Here is a 16,159-nt window from a genome sequence, read left to right as displayed (position 1 = left end):
GTCTCTCGGTCTCTGTCTCTCTTTTGGATTAATAGTGAAATCTTTTAAAAATTCAAATTATGACTTATCTAACAAAACGGATTATTGGTCATTGATTACTGATAAAACTATTGATAATCTAAACCAAGTAAATGCTAATATTGCAATTTTTAGTTACTTGCACCTCAAATTACTAGGCTTAATACTTTATATTACTGATTATTTCCATAGTATACTATGTTTATATAGTATGTTTGTATACTATGGTTTATATCTCATCGTCTGTCATTCTCCTTGTCCTTAAAGGCTTTGAGGAGCTTCTGTTCAGGGGAAGCTCTATTACCTTCCCCTGACTCTAATCTTTAGTTTAGATCTGATAACTAAATTACTTGTGCGTTTTCATCTAGAGCCAGTGGCAACCCTGCCTACCCCTGGCTTCTTTTGCTTCTATTTTCTTCTTTCCCTGTGGAGGATGTGAAAGCTGCTCAGCCCAAAACCTGGGTCTCTGCTGGACATACTTCCTGATGTTAAACTATTCTCTCTCCACTGAGCTTTGGATTATAGCCTATACTTGGATGGATTTCCAGTTCTTACGTTATTATCAACTAGTTCAGAAATTCTATTTCATCTTGCTACCCTGAAGCTGGGTATCAGTTAAGTATGGGCTTGGCTGAAAGTCACTGAAAATTCTCCTCACAGCAAATTAAATAGAATCCATTTTATCCCCCCCCCCCCAATAACAAGAACCCTGGAGATGGGCAGGGCCTAATTCTGCTTCAGGACTCAATGTGTCAGACCCAATATTTCTGGACTTTTCTATCAGAGTTGCAGAATGGCCACCTCAGCTCTAAAATTATCAAAGGCAGAAAGAAAGACTTTGCTGCTTGCAAATAATTACTGTTTTACTTGGTTGCCCCTTGTTGTTGTCTGTATTACTTTATAGTTTGAAAAGCTAATTACATATAAAATGTTTAAATACATGTGGATGGATATACATTAAATCAAAGTTTTCTTAGATAGCTGCTTGTGTATAAATGTATTATTTCTTTAATATAATGCTATAAAATATGCTCTCATTTACAGGTTAGATAGCTGGTGTTTTCATTTAGTCTCTGAATCTGGAATTTTCAGATGAGCAGAAAATTGATTTAAAAAATTCTTTGCAAGGGATAAGAGTATAATTAGCCTAAGAACAATTTGTTCTAATGAGAATCTGACACCAGATAAGATATAAAACTTGAGAGACATGTTAAATTTATGTCCCTTTGATTAAAAAAAAATCTTCCCTGACACATATTCAATATTGGCACACTCACCATTCTTTCCATTAATTTATTTATTGGATTTATGAAGAACTTTCTCCTCTACAAACTCAATTTAATCACGTTCAGCTTTGTGGTTGACATAGTTCCTGTTTGTCGATCTAAAGGCATCAAACTTGGTCAGGCTTGATTTGTAAGAACATATTTCCCTGTTTTCCCTTCTCATACAAACACCAGTAAGTGAAAGATAATGAAAAGTTAATGTACTTCCAAGTGATTCTAAGCTCATATTCCAACATCTCTACATTCTAACTGATTAATTGTTCCAAACAGCAAGGTCTCCACATGGATTTGGGTTGTCAACTTATAGTATTTAAGCCTCTGATTTGCATTTTCTTCATTTTGTTTTCTATTAAATACACTTATAATAATAAATGTCATTCTCCACATACATGCTAACAAAAATCTGTAAGGCAAAATGGCAGATTTACTCATTGGTGGTTTACTTCCTCTCTGTAGTTAAAAATACATACAAATTTACATTCTCTGAAGAGAAGAGATGATATTTGATTTGGTGGCTTAAATAGATGAATTTGAGGCAGCCCCCTCCTAGCTCTTTATGGCTTAAGTAAACGGTGCAGGGACTCCAGAAGTTTCCAGTAGATAATAGAAGGATTTGATGTATGAGAGGGTCCGTGGAAAGGCAGAGGCCTGAGTGGGAATCAGGACAGGGTGATGCAGGGGACCTTTATGATCAGAAGAAAGTAGCTGGATCCATGGGCTCTAACAATAGGTGCCACCAGGTCATTCTCAAGCAAGAAAGAACCCAAATCTTCAGAAGTCACAGGTTTAGATCACATATACTACTCTGTAGCAGAGACCAGATAGGGTTGAAAATTGTGGGTTTCTGGTTCCCATAAGGGTGGCTTTTCAGTAAACACATCAGAGTTTATGAAGTGTGACCTTTTCATTAGTGAAGAAATGGTGGTGGTATTGACAACATCACAACTGGTATGCATCCCTAAGAAACAACATTCTTAGATTATGTTTTTCAAATGAGGCTCTAAACTTTTAGTTATTTGGGGACACTCAATTTCTGGGAGCAAATGACATGGTACTGAGTGAGAGATGGTTCTGCTCTCTCATGTAAACATCAAGTCACCTGAATTTAGAAAGATCAGTGCAGTTACAGAAACATAATAACCTATAAAGTCATTGTGCTAGCCCCTGCCTATCCCTCTCACGTGCATCTTCTCAAACATTCCTACTACAAATAAGGGCATGGAGATGAAAATCTGTATTGCTTACTATAGAGCACTGATTTTTATAGATGAAAGTTTATATCGCTTATAATAGAGTGATGATTTATGTTACATGTTGTTAAAGTGTCAATTACAAGTCCTTTATCCTAGTCTAGAGAAATGTTCTGGAAACAAACACTTAAATATAAAAAATAAAACATAAATTAAATGACCATAGTTGGTGACTGTTCACTAATTTGCTTTTCTCTTTGTCTTAGTATTTTTGTTTCTTGTCATTTTTGTTTCTTGTCACTCAGAGGGTAAAAAAGGGAAAGCATTATGTTTGCTCTTAGGGGATTTAAGTAGTAAGATTTGAGAGTTGCTACTCAGGGTGATCATATAATTTTTTACACAAATCATTTCACTTTGAGAACAAAAGGGAGTGTTATTAAAAATCGCACCATATAAGAGGCTTAATATGAATTTCTCTTTGGTAGAATGGGGTTATTTTTACATTTTAGTCCTCTGGTTACTTTTATGGAAATAGAATACAAATATGAGTTTCTTATAGAGTGGTGACATACGGTCTTTAAAATTTTACTCAGGGCACTGCATTCTCAGACTTTGTGTAACATGATGTCTAGATTTAATATGGCAGTTGAAGTTTTTGTGAGGAAGAATTCATAATTACAGGCAACTTTGTAACTAATTATGACTTTAATTACCCACAATTCACAAGTTCTCCTTCACTAAATACAATTATGTTGACAGAGAGGGATGAGGAGAGGGAGGAAAGAAGGAAGAAAAATGAAAAGTAGTAAAGAATAAGGTATGTAATAAAAGAATCCAAGTACTTCTAAATGATTCAGACAAAAAGCATAAAATTTTGGTCAAATACAAAGACCGTGTTTTCTCATGGTGAGATGAAATTGCTCTGATAGCTCAGCAGGAATATTCCTGGTCTCTTAGTGAAGCGTAAAATGGTGTCTTTTGCTTTCCAGATGGGTGAGAGCCTCCAAATGTTTAAGCTATGAACCACTAGAGGGCAGTGGAACATCGGGTAGAAAACTGTTCTTAACAAAAAACAGTCTCTCACTCACTCCCCCCCAACCCAAATAAGTCACACACCATTAAAATATGGAAGGAAAGATAGAAAGCATAGGGAGAATCTGATAGAAGAAAATATGTTATAATGCAAAGACATTGCATTTAAGTATTCAAGGGAGGGAACGAAGGAAGGATTATTTCAACATATCCTGAAAAGAATTGAAACAGACATTCTCACAATTTTTAGAGAATGAATTATAGGGACTGTAAGAATTTATTTAAGTTGAGAATTATAAGGGTCTTTTTTCATTTTTTGAGCAAAGCCCAATTATACAAAATGGATTTTTGAAAGTCTAAGAAAAATGTTGAAAAATATAATGAAATGGGTTGCAATTGCAAATGTGCAACAGCATAGCTCCCACATTTTCAACTCTTTCCTGTGGTGTATTTTGTTAATAATAAAAGTCTCGATATGGGTCTTCATAGTTGAAACACTTTTTTTTAAATGTTTTTGCCTTTCCCCTGATGAATAGTTCAAAAACCCAATTTTACCCCAGATCAATCAGGTCACCAATAACAACTAACAACTGAGTTTCTATTGTTTTAAGTGATTTAAATTCACCGCATAAAATAAGATAGGATTATGTATTTTAATAAAAATGGTTTATTTCCTCTCTTTTTTTCAAGTTACAAGTCATTTTTGTGACTGATATGCTTTACTGTATCATCCTTAAGATTCAGAAATTTCTCAGTTTCTAAATGTATTTTTAGTATCAAGTCATCTGTTTTTTTTAGTACGGCATATGTTTGAGAAAATTATAAAGATGGCATTTTGTTAGGGTTTAAAAGGAATCTGGTTAAAAGATTTGCACTGTTAGGGAGAAATTGCAGTTCCCATCTTAAGGATTTAAATTGTTTATATGCTTGCACTTTTTATTCAACCATTACTTAAAAATTAAGATGCTACTGGGCACTCTTAAAAAAAAAGTGTTAATAGATTTTTCAGTCTGATTCAAATTCAGGAAGAAATAAGAATAGGAGGGGATTTAACTGTTTGCATTCCTCATTTTAAGCAGTAGCTATATTCTTCAAAAGATGTTTGTCAATTGATTTTTAAAATGGAATCATATTTTTATTAACTCGTAAAAATTTCAGAGGTGACTTATCTCTGTCTGTCAGTGATTTGTCTTAAACTTCTAAAATGCAAACTTTTCCTGAAAAAAAGAAGGAAGAATTTCAAGTTTAGTGGACAAAACAGGAATGTTTGACATCCAGTTATTTGCTAAGGTTGTCTCTCCAAAGAATCTAGAATATGTAAATACTTGATATGACAAAATAACTGGAAGAGACAAAAGAAATTTAATAGTTAAGTCACATATATTTTTAGATAAACGTCCCTCAAATTTATAGCTTCCATAATTTCAAATGTCACTCTAATATTTTTTTTTGAAAAACAAAACTAGAATCTTATGAATTTAAAATTCTAACATTGTGGCTCATGTATATACTATTCAGAGCAAAGGTGTCAAGTATTGAAAACGTCATTGTAGTATTAAAGCTGAACTGATTATGATTCAGGAGACTTCTTGCTCCCTTTACATAGATGGCCTCAACGATGGAATGGATGTGGATGTTGGATGTGGGTGTCCCTAAAAAATTAACTCAAAGGAAAGTAAGTAATACTGTATTTATTCATGTGATAAGTCATCAGTTAGGTATTTTACCACCATGCTAATATTATTTCTACATGGAAAAATCATATCAACAATGAGCTACAGTATTGCTTTTAATTATGCTTAAGGAGTTTTAATTATGCTTCTTCTTTATGCAGAGAGTGTATATGTTCTTTGGGAACATGCAATACATACAAGATAAAATACAAGATACAAGTCAGTAGAAATAATCATTACACCTATTGAAGAAGGAGTTGTTCTTTGTAAGTGTGGACCTCTTTAACAGCTTTATAAGGTACTGCTTTTATCCTCATTGTTCAAATAAGAAAACTGAGGGACAGAGAGATCAATTAAATGATCCAAGATAATACAGCTGATTGAGCCAGAGGTCAAAACTAGACCCTGTGGCCCCAGAGCTTGTGCTCCTCATCACAATACCACATTGACTCTTTTTACCTTGTTCAAGACCAGAAGGGGTGATAATAACATGTAAGCCCATGCCTTGGCTCAAAGTGGTAGTGGCAATATTCATCATCAGGATGGTTAATGATTGCTTTAGTATTTGGGGGAACAATTCGTATTGGCTTCCTTTCAGCCTCTTGACCATATTTTAATTGGTTTAAATTGAATTAATAGTTTAGTGTTTGTGTTTCGTTTTCATTGAATCTAATTAAAAAATTCTGAGGTTTCTCACCTCTATCCATTTGAGAAGGACCCAATACTGTCTGGCATTTTAACTAGATAGATTACAAACATACTTTTATTATAGTTATAAAAATGAAGGAAAGGTTTTTAGCTTTTATTGACTGAAAAATCTTGAAGAGAAATGTTTTTATTTCTGTGTAACCATTAATCAAAAAGAAAGGTAAAGCTAGACTTCTTTGGATTATTTAAGTCACTGACTGTCTTATGATAACATGATAGTGGACTTTTTCATTGCTTAATCGAGTTTTGTGGATCTCAGAGGTCAACATGATGAAATCACTCATTCAAAAACTTCTTTGCACAGTACAAAGTATTGTTTGTTATCGTTGTTTGGTATAGTTATTTAGTATAGTTGTATAAAAGGGAAGTTTCTTATCATTATTTGGTAGCCTACATTGTTTTTATGGAAGTCAAATTTGTGCAGTAATTGTCAACTTAATTTAGTTTTATGTTGATTGATTGGATGAAAAGTAGGAATAATGGAAGCAGCTGTGGGTCAATAAATAAAGTTGTGGGTAAGATTTATTTTTTTCTCATTCTGTGCCATGAACATTTTACACAAAATTTACTACTTGGAAGGTATTTTTTTTCTTACCAACTATTTTTATTTCTCAAAAATCCAGGTTTTTTTTTTTTCTTTTTACTAATATAAATTTAGAGACATAAGTGCATTGCAACCACAGAAGCGATATAGCGCTGCAAGTTGCTTTCCACCCCTGCTGTCTGTCCTGACCTTCTGGGTATTACTTAACATGTGTTGATTTTTTTTTTTTCCCCTGAGAGATCTCTTTTCTAGGCTTTGTACATATAGTCCCTGTAAAAACAACGATAAATATAATACTTATCCCACTCACTGATTTGTCTCACTGATTTTTTTGATGCTCTAACTTCAAGCTCTAATTTAAGCTCTCTTCTAGGGGTTTAAAGATTAGGGAAGACATAAAGAAAACATTTTTCTTTATCCCTTAGAGCCTCTTGATTTCTTAGGCCATGATGAAGTTAAAAGATCTGAATACTTCTTAAATAATTAAATCATCAAGTCATAGTTATGAAATCTGTTTATTTCCTAAGATATTTTAATATTTGCAATGGAAAGAGTGGGAACAAATGAGTCTCAAAGTGTTAATTTGGAAAAATAAAATCTTAACTCCCATATTGTGACTCACCTTCCACTATTAAGCTTGGAGATCCTGGGTGTGATCTTAGGAAGGTTTTTTATTGTCACTCATGTGCTTCCATTGAATCTGAGCCCCAGGCAACATGGGTCACTGATGCCTCAGTGGTGGAGTGTGGTGTTGGCTGTTTGCAGGCTCTGCACTGACATCTCTCTCAAACCAGATACACCACCATTGTGTCCTGTGTAATCGACTTCTATTCCAGGTGCTGAGACCAATGTTCTGGGAAAAAAAAAAAATGATTCAACGGAATCCCCTCAAATGGAATCAGCTACCAGGGACCATTTTCATGGCACCAACATTTACCTACGTAGGAGTTTTCTCTTCCCCCATTTCCCCATAATTTAATTCCCCATAATTTAATAATTTAATTATCCCCATAAGTATTTAAAAGTGACAGGCAACAAACTTACAGGTGCTGTGATAGAGAAGAACTGGAAGACTGGGGCTGGATAAGTAACTCGGGAAGGTCTCCATGAGGGTTTAGTATGTATACCCAACCTCAAGATCTGTCTAATGTATATATGTCTATTTTATTATTATTTGGTTTCATAAGAGCATTCAGTAAGTTAAACACTTTTATGAAAGTAGCAGGATATAAATAAAAGTAGCAGAAACTGCTAGCTATCAAACCAGTAATACAGATATGAGTATAAGATTTGAGACTATATAAAGAAACATCATTTTTAAAGTTTTTTTCTACTTCAGTGTAGATAATCCCAATTATATGACCAGCAGGTGCTTGCTATTAAAATCCAACAAATCCTAGATCTAGAGTATTTACTCATAGTAAATATTCTAGGGTTACACTGATCTATATAAAGAGAAAGGAAGTAAACTGTAGAAGTAAACATATAGTAAACATAGAAGTAAACTATGAAATGGAGCAAAGGGGATTTATACAACTTCATTCCAAATACCAAAAATATGCCCGTAACAATGCTAAGATTTCAGGTGAATGATATATATTGAATGTGCTTTAGCATCATTAGGCAGGAAAAAAAAAACTGGATCACTGTTGCTACACTAGGGTGACTTACCAGCCTTCTTTATGCCAATTAGAAGTTTCTAGAGCACAAAAGTTGTCAGATCTCCCAAAGAGGCTGAAAAGGAGAGCAAAGAACACAGAGTCAAACTTCTACCATGTTTAGCTAAGTCATTAATTTTAACTGCTTTGCAATCTGAGGTCTGTTATGAAAGACTGAAGAAGTCAGAGAGAAGCAGTAAAATAGTATGAACTAGTCAGAAAGTAGGATTTCTGTGATACACAGTGTGCTAACTAGGATGAATACAGTTTAATAAATCTTGGCTGCTTCTGGAGAAAAAAAAACGGAAACATTTTTTGGCAGTGTTCTATATGATGGACGATATTGGATAATAAAATAACTAACCTCCTAGGGATTTCACAAGATGCATACATCAATTATGTTGCAATGTAAAAAAGAAATAATTCCCAATGATGGAATTAGGACTCAAAGACGTTGTTAATCATCAAGAAAATGTAATTATTTATATAGGATGTGTAAATTCATTTAAAAAGCTTTTTGATTTGCTTTATAGAGAGTCTGTAAAAATAGAGGGGGGGAAAAAGCATACCATCAACCTATTTCATATTCATTTTTTTTCCCAATTTTTTTATTTTCAGAAAAACAGTATTCATTATTTTTTCACCACACCCAGTGCTCCATGCAAGCTGTGCCCTCTATAATACCCACCACCTGGTACCCCAACCTCCCACCCCCCGCCACTTCAAACCCCTCAGATTGTTTTTCAGAGTCCATAGTCTCTCATGGTTCATTTCCCCTTCCAATTTACCCAAAAGCACATACCCTCCCCAATGTCCATAACCCTACCCCCCTTCTCCCAACCCCCCTCCCCCCAGCAACCCACAGTTTGTTTCGTGAGATTAAGAGTCACTTATGTTTTGTCTCCCTCCCTATCCCATCTTGTTTCATGGATTCTTCTCCTACCCACTTAAGCCCCCATGTTGCATCACCACTCCCTCATATCAGGGAGATCATATGATAGTTGTCTTTCTCCGCTTGACTTATTTCGCTAAGCATGATTCATATTCATTTATATTTGTCCTTCAGTTCTTGGACCACTAGGTAATGGTTTTTTTCTCCTTTTCACCCATGTGTTCAAATGTCCTACTGATATCTGGAAAATAACCTATTTACAAACATGATTTTTTAAAATGGCAATGTGCTAAACTACATAGTCTTACCAACAGTTAAAAAAATGAGGGTTGCTTGGGGGAGGGGGGTTGGGAGAAAGAGGGTGGGGTTATGGACATTTGGGAGGGTATGTGCTATGGTGAGTGCTGTGAAGTGTGTAAACCTGAAGATTCACATACCTGTACCCCAGGGGATAAAAATATATTATATATTTATAAAAAATAAAAAATTTAAAAAAATTATAAAAAATGAAAGAATATTCTTGCTATTAATTACATAAAATGTATAAAATGATAGCTTATAATACCCATCTGCTTGAAAGTGGGGAGGGGAAACTTTGTTCAGTAGAGAGGCCTCATCTGAAGAACTTACTGAGGAAGGAACTGCTACAGACTTTACTTTTATGATTGTTGATAGGATTCAGTTTCTGAAGGAGAGTGAAACTGAAGGCTTGACTTCCTGGTGGCTGTTAGCTGGAGACCACCTTTACTTCCTTGGCTAAGTGGTCCTCTCCATCATAGCATCTTCTAAGTAATCAATAAGAGAGAGAAGGCCTTGTAGCAAGGCAAAAGTCACTATCTTATGTAACTTAATCACAGACAAGATAACCTGCCATCTTTGCCATATTTGGTTGGTAAGAGGTCTCACTGACACTAGAGTGGAGGATATCACACAAGGACCTAAATAGCCAGGAGGTAAAGGGCATCATTGGAGGCCATCTTGGAAGCTATATTCACAAAATGCCTTTCCTGCATTCACTACTTCTCTGTTTCCTGATGTCTTTACATGCTAGATCCTTATAAGAAAAGACCAAAAAACCAAAAAATTGGCCACATAATTTCTATTAAGAAATGAATAATTTTATTTTTCTCTTTTTAAAAATGTACAATGCTTCCTTCTACAGAAAAATATGAGGCTACTGATGGTACATTTAGTGAACAACACGACAGAAAATATAAAGGAGTAGGTTGTCAAGATGACATAGAAGAAAAGTGAAATGCATTTTTATTCAATATGTAAGGTTTCATACAGGTCTTATTGCTGCCCTGAGAATTTGGCTTTGATTATCTAGGAAGTTTTAAAGCAGTAAGAAAAAAAAAATGACTGCTTACATAGTTCTCCTTGTCCTTGAATTAAATGTGTGTCATTTTTCAAGGGAAACAAAATCTTTCCTTGTATTTATTCTAAAATATTGTGTTTTTGTTTGGTTTGGTTTTTAATGGAATTATTTGAAGTAAACTCAGAAAAGTCTTCTAAATCTTTTCAACAAATGAAGACACCAATTCTGATAGGCTATATTTGGTATATTTTTCCTGATGAGATGCAGAGCCTACTTTAAACACACACATTACTGGGGAGTAATTCCAGAGAGGCCAATATAACAGGGTCCAATGAAGTCAGTTTCTCATGGCTCAGTTTGAGCCCTGAAAATAATTGTGTCTATGTAGTTTCTAATTCTTTTAAAAAATTCCAATACATGTTATTTTTGCTAGCTGGGTTTGGGGAACATTTCAGCAGTGGACAGCTGGTTGTTTTGCTCTTTAACTTAGGCTTGCTGTGCAGGTCTCTAGTGTGACAGTTAAGGGTGATTCATTTGTTTTAAGGACCACACAAACGTAGCAAAGTTGACCTTCTTTGAGAAAATAGAAGAAATAAAAGTATACCTTAATGTGTTTTCCCTAATAGGATATTTGTGACAGTTAAGGATGATTTGTTTGTTTGTTTGTTTGTTTTTTTAAAGATTTTATTTATTTATTTGACAGAGAGAGATCACAAGTAGACGGAGAGGCAGGCAGAGAGAGAGAGAGAGAGGGAAGCAGGCTCCCTGCCGAGCAGAGAGCCCGATGTGGGGCCCGATCCCAGGACCCTGAGATCATGACCTGAGCCGAAGGCAGCAGCTTAACCCACTGAGCCACCCAGGCGCCCTGATTTAAGGATCACATGATGGTGGCAAAGTTGACCTTCTTTGAGAAAATAGAAGAACTAAAAGCCTATCTTAATTTGTTTTCCCTAACAGGAGACTCCTGGAAAAGACAATGGATATGCTAAAACAGTTAATCCATAGTGGTAACATTTCAGGTAAGATAACACATGACTGGGATCTATTATTTTGTGAGGAGATGAGTAATCAGGTGCCTTTCAAGCCATAAAGCCTTCTCATGAAGTCTTCTCTGCTCACAATTTTTTTTGCTTAAGAACTACTGACAGAATCAGCTACTTTCTAATCTATTATATTTGTGGGCTATAGGGAAAACAGAGGGAGTAGAAAAAGAAATAAAGCAGTCTTTGCTTCTGGACACTAAAAATATTGAAAGTAACAGTATAGGAGAAATATTATATAAGTTAATATTTGAGTCTGCATTTCAAAAGTGAAATAAATTTCAATATAATGAGAAGTATTTTTGTCTTTGATTTAGGTTCTTCTGGTTAATATTTACTCAAGGCAGAAAGATCAAAATTATGTGGTCTTCTAAAAGAGTTGTAGATAGAGTGACATTATGTGTTTTTTAATTATTATTATTATTTAAGGAGAAAATAAAATGAGTAACTGAATTTTCAAGAAGGCTAAAATACGCATGTAGCATTTTCATAATTATTTTAAATTTAAGTAGAAAATGGATGGACTATATAGTTTACTTGTTGATTGGTGGAATTCATATATTTATTTTTTGTTTTTGAACATATTATCAGTATCATGAATTTTACCAACAAATGTTTGCTGAATGTCTCCTATGTGAAGATAACTACAACAGGTCCCTGAATCAATTAGTAGTTTAACAAACAGAATTCTAGTTAGACGATCAGGCTATTAATGTAATATATATATTTCTCATATACTGTATTTATTATATAAATATAATACATATTAGTAAGTAATAAATGTCAAATGAGTTATGGTATAAGTGCTGTCAAATGTGATGATGAGAATGGAGTGGAAGTAAAGTCACTGTGGACTGAAATGGTCAGGGTCTCATTGGTTCTCTGAAAAACTATCTAGACACAACACATACCATAAATAGGCCATTAAAATCACATGAAAAATAGGGAACAGGAAGAAAATAGAGTCCATATATCCTGTTTCCCTACCTGTTCTCTATAGACCAAATCATAGAATGTCATTGGAGAGAGAGTTGTAGTTATCTGAATGGCATAATATTATGTGCTTAAAAATGGTCTTTTCATCACTAAGAGCCACTTCTAATACTAATTGTCTTTTGGTAAGGAGAAACATATTACTGCTTTAGAAACAACAGGTATTCTCTTTTGCTATGAATCAGGATGGAACAAATTGATACTGGTAGTGCATCAGGGCTGAAGCAGGAGACCATCATTTATAGTTTAGTTATATTTTTGTTACACGTTTAGATTTTGGAATAAAGGTATATGATTAAAGAATCCTGGTGAGCAGCAGCTTTCAATGACAGAATATGAATTGATTTCATGCCTACTCTTCAGTCAAATGATATAGGGGTCAATACTTCTCCATTTTGAGAAGTTTTTGTATGGCCTGGGAACCCAAATAAAAAAAACAGACGAATATATAAACACACTTACAGGGTTAGTCAAGTGGGAATATTTCTAGCAGGTTATAACGATACCACAAGGGCATGGTTGATTTTCCAAATGCAAGGACAGGAAGACCTTCAGAAAAGCACTCAAATGGGGTTCTTTGCTACAGAATCATTTAAAAATATATCAACTGCTTACTGTGTTCATGGTGTTGGAAAAGGTTTCCTTTTTTCATATTTTTAACTAAATAACATGAATTTAATATTTGCATAGTACTTTACCATAAATAACATCAACATTTTATCTTATTTGTTACAGAAATCCTCCAAAGGAGGTGTGCTTTATTTGATCATCTTTATCAATTTAAGAATGAAAGAAATAAGTTAATGAAAGCAAAAGTTGAATGAGTTATTTGCAAATGCTTTTCTTTTTTTTAGAAAATTTATAGCTTTTTCTTCATCTTCTTTATTTCTGGAAGGAATTCTGCTTCCTTTTGTTATTTCAGGGTGGTTGTGCTGGTTAGAAATTCTTGTTTGCTCAGTTGTTCCCCAAGGTACACTTCTCTTTCCCACCCAACTTTTGGCTCATCAGGGCATGTCAGCCTGATTCTATTTGACTGAAAAGCATTGATGAGCAAGGCTTCATCACCTCATTTAGTTTCCCAGTGAAATGTTTGCTTGGGAGGTAAGTAGCCGCTGTCAGCCCCCTGTCAGAATAAGAGAGAATAAAACGTTCCAGCTGTTTACCCACTGCCATTCTGGACCCAACAGGAAGAATAAAAATAAATGTTCTCATTTTAAATTGCCTCAGGAAAAAGCCCAGAGCATTATTAACCTGGTATTATATTTTCATGCAGTCCCTACTATTAAAACTTCAGGTCCCTGTAAAACAGGATTCAAGAGCTCATGCTAGTTTCTCATAGAAATACTTTCAAAGTATAAAATTTCAAGATTGGTTCAATATTCTTTAATAAGTTGAACACTGTTATTAATGTCATAAAGAGATGAAAATGACTGATCTATGAGAAAATAGCAAAATCATTTAAAATGTAAAACCTGGTTAAAGCAACAATTAAAAACAAAATATATTTTATTCAACTTCATAGGCAGTGTTTCTTCACCTTGTAGATAAAGAGAGAAATGATTATTTGCGATTACTGTAAAAAAATATGTGTGAAAGAAGCAGGAAGAAAATAAACAGAAGACTGAGGGATGTCGGGTTCATGCTGGAATATTTTGAATGCTCACTAAATAATTGAACAGATTCACAAAACCATGGGTAGCATGTGTGACTTTAAGGACAACAGATATTTCATGTGGGGTGAAGTAAAATATCTATGCGCAGTAAGTTGTACCATCTTTCTAACAAATCTCATCCTTCTTGATCCCAATTGTTTTATTTGTACCGGTAAAGCCATATACTTGATCTTGGGAATTCTGAATAATTTTTCTGTTATGTCTTTTCTGTTTTAGGGGAGGATTTTCCCCCTCTGTCTCAATTTATGTTTTTGAGTAGGCAAAACCCTTCCATGTTGCCAATCAATTTTTGAGATTGTCATGGATATAGTTTTCAGTCATTCAAGAAAACACTTAATCTTCTTGTTCATGGTTAGAACCCATTTTATCTTTAAATCAGATCCCTTGTTGTTTGACTGCCCTTACTAGATCCATGATTCTTCTTTTTCCTATTAGGCTTTCTTTGGATAGACTTAGGAAGTGGAATTTAATATTTTAAAATTCAAATGGCAGATTCTTATGCTTAGCTTCCATTATCATCAGAAAATAATGAGGGAAAACAACAACTTTGGCTCTTATATCCATAGCAGAAGGTAAAGGGGAGAAGAAAGGATACCATATTTCTGCCTGGATGTTTATAAATAGTCATGCTATTTGTTGTTGATACAGACACCATATAGAAGTTATTAGTAAGATATAATTAAATGATGCTATATACTGATCAAAAGTGTTAATCAGGATTTAGGGCTGAATGGTTAGAGATTACATGCCACATCAAAGAAAGAATGTCTTCCCCAGAACTTTAAAATTACTTTGAAGATCAGTGGTAAAGTTATGGTATATGTCAGGAAGAGAGAGAAGGTGGTGAATGATTTTTGATAGTTATCCCAAAAGGTGATAGTCTTTGGCCTTTGAACCTCAATTTAAAGATAATTGATCTAGTTTTTTGGCTGGAGTTGTCTGCTCATTAGCCCTTAAGTTTGACAATGCATGTGAGTGACTTCTGAGTTTCTAGCCCTCAGAATCTCCACACCTGAAATTCCCCTTTCCATGTCTCAATGTTATTCTCTGAAGGGTGGTGTTTGCCAGTGGAAGAGATCTGGCAGATAGGTTAGTGAAGTGTGGTTTCAAAATTTGTTATAAGCTGCCAAATCTGTGCCCTGAGTGAAGGCCAAGCTTTCCATAGATGAAAGGAAATTCAGTATTGGCTTTCATCCTACTTCCCCTCAGGCAAAAAACTGCCAATTGAGCTGTTTTGGTTTAAAACGGATGTCAGACTAATTTTATCTTTCTTCTTCTCCTTCTTCTTCCTTTTTTTTTTCCTTAGTTGTGCTACTTCTTTGTCCAGCTCAGCAATCTCATGTTCCTATTTCTGCATAAGACTGCAGTTTAGAGTGAGGAAATGATGGTCTTATCAAAAGGACAAAACATTCATTTGGAAATATGGGAAAAGTCATTCTAATCTAGCTGTCCTCCAGTCTCTCTTTTACTTCCAAAGAAATGAAAATTTTAGCAGAACATTTGGCTTTCAAGAATAAAGACTACATTTTCCAACCTGTCTTGCTACTTAGATGAGGTTTGATGACTGGGTTCTAGCCACTGGAGTCATAATGGAAGTGATCCAAGGTAACTTCTAGGAACATCACCTCAAAACTACCAGGAGGGGGTTCCTGGGTAGCTCCATCAGTGAAGCCTCTGCCATTGGCTCAGGTCATGATCTCAGGGTCCTGGGATGGAGCCCCGGGTCAGGGTCCCTGCTCAGCAGGCAGTCTGCTTCTTTCTTCCTTGCACTTGTTTTCTCTCAAGCAAATAAATAAAATATTAAAAACAAAAAAAAATAAAAAAACAAAGCAAAATGGAAAAAACAAACAAAACAAACAAACAAACCAACCAACAACCGGGAGGACACCTTTTGCTTTTTGTCTCCTCTTTTTCTATTCTGTGATTTGGAAAGTGGAGTTTTCGGTTAGACTGCCCCAAAATATGCCACTTTGGCATGTAGATTATTTTAAACTGAAGACTGTTGAGGCCCAGTAGACTCAGGAAGAATTTTTAATCTCCCCCTTAACTCCCTAAAATATTTTAGATTGGGGGGGTCTATACCAGGAAGAGATCTATTACCAAAGTAATTTTTTAAAAGATTTTATTTATTTAT

The sequence above is a fragment of the Neovison vison genome, chromosome 11 (genome assembly GCF_020171115.1).
Source record: "Neovison vison isolate M4711 chromosome 11, ASM_NN_V1, whole genome shotgun sequence".
Taxonomy (NCBI): domain Eukaryota; kingdom Metazoa; phylum Chordata; class Mammalia; order Carnivora; family Mustelidae; genus Neogale; species Neogale vison.
This window is presented reverse-complemented; position numbering follows the sequence as displayed.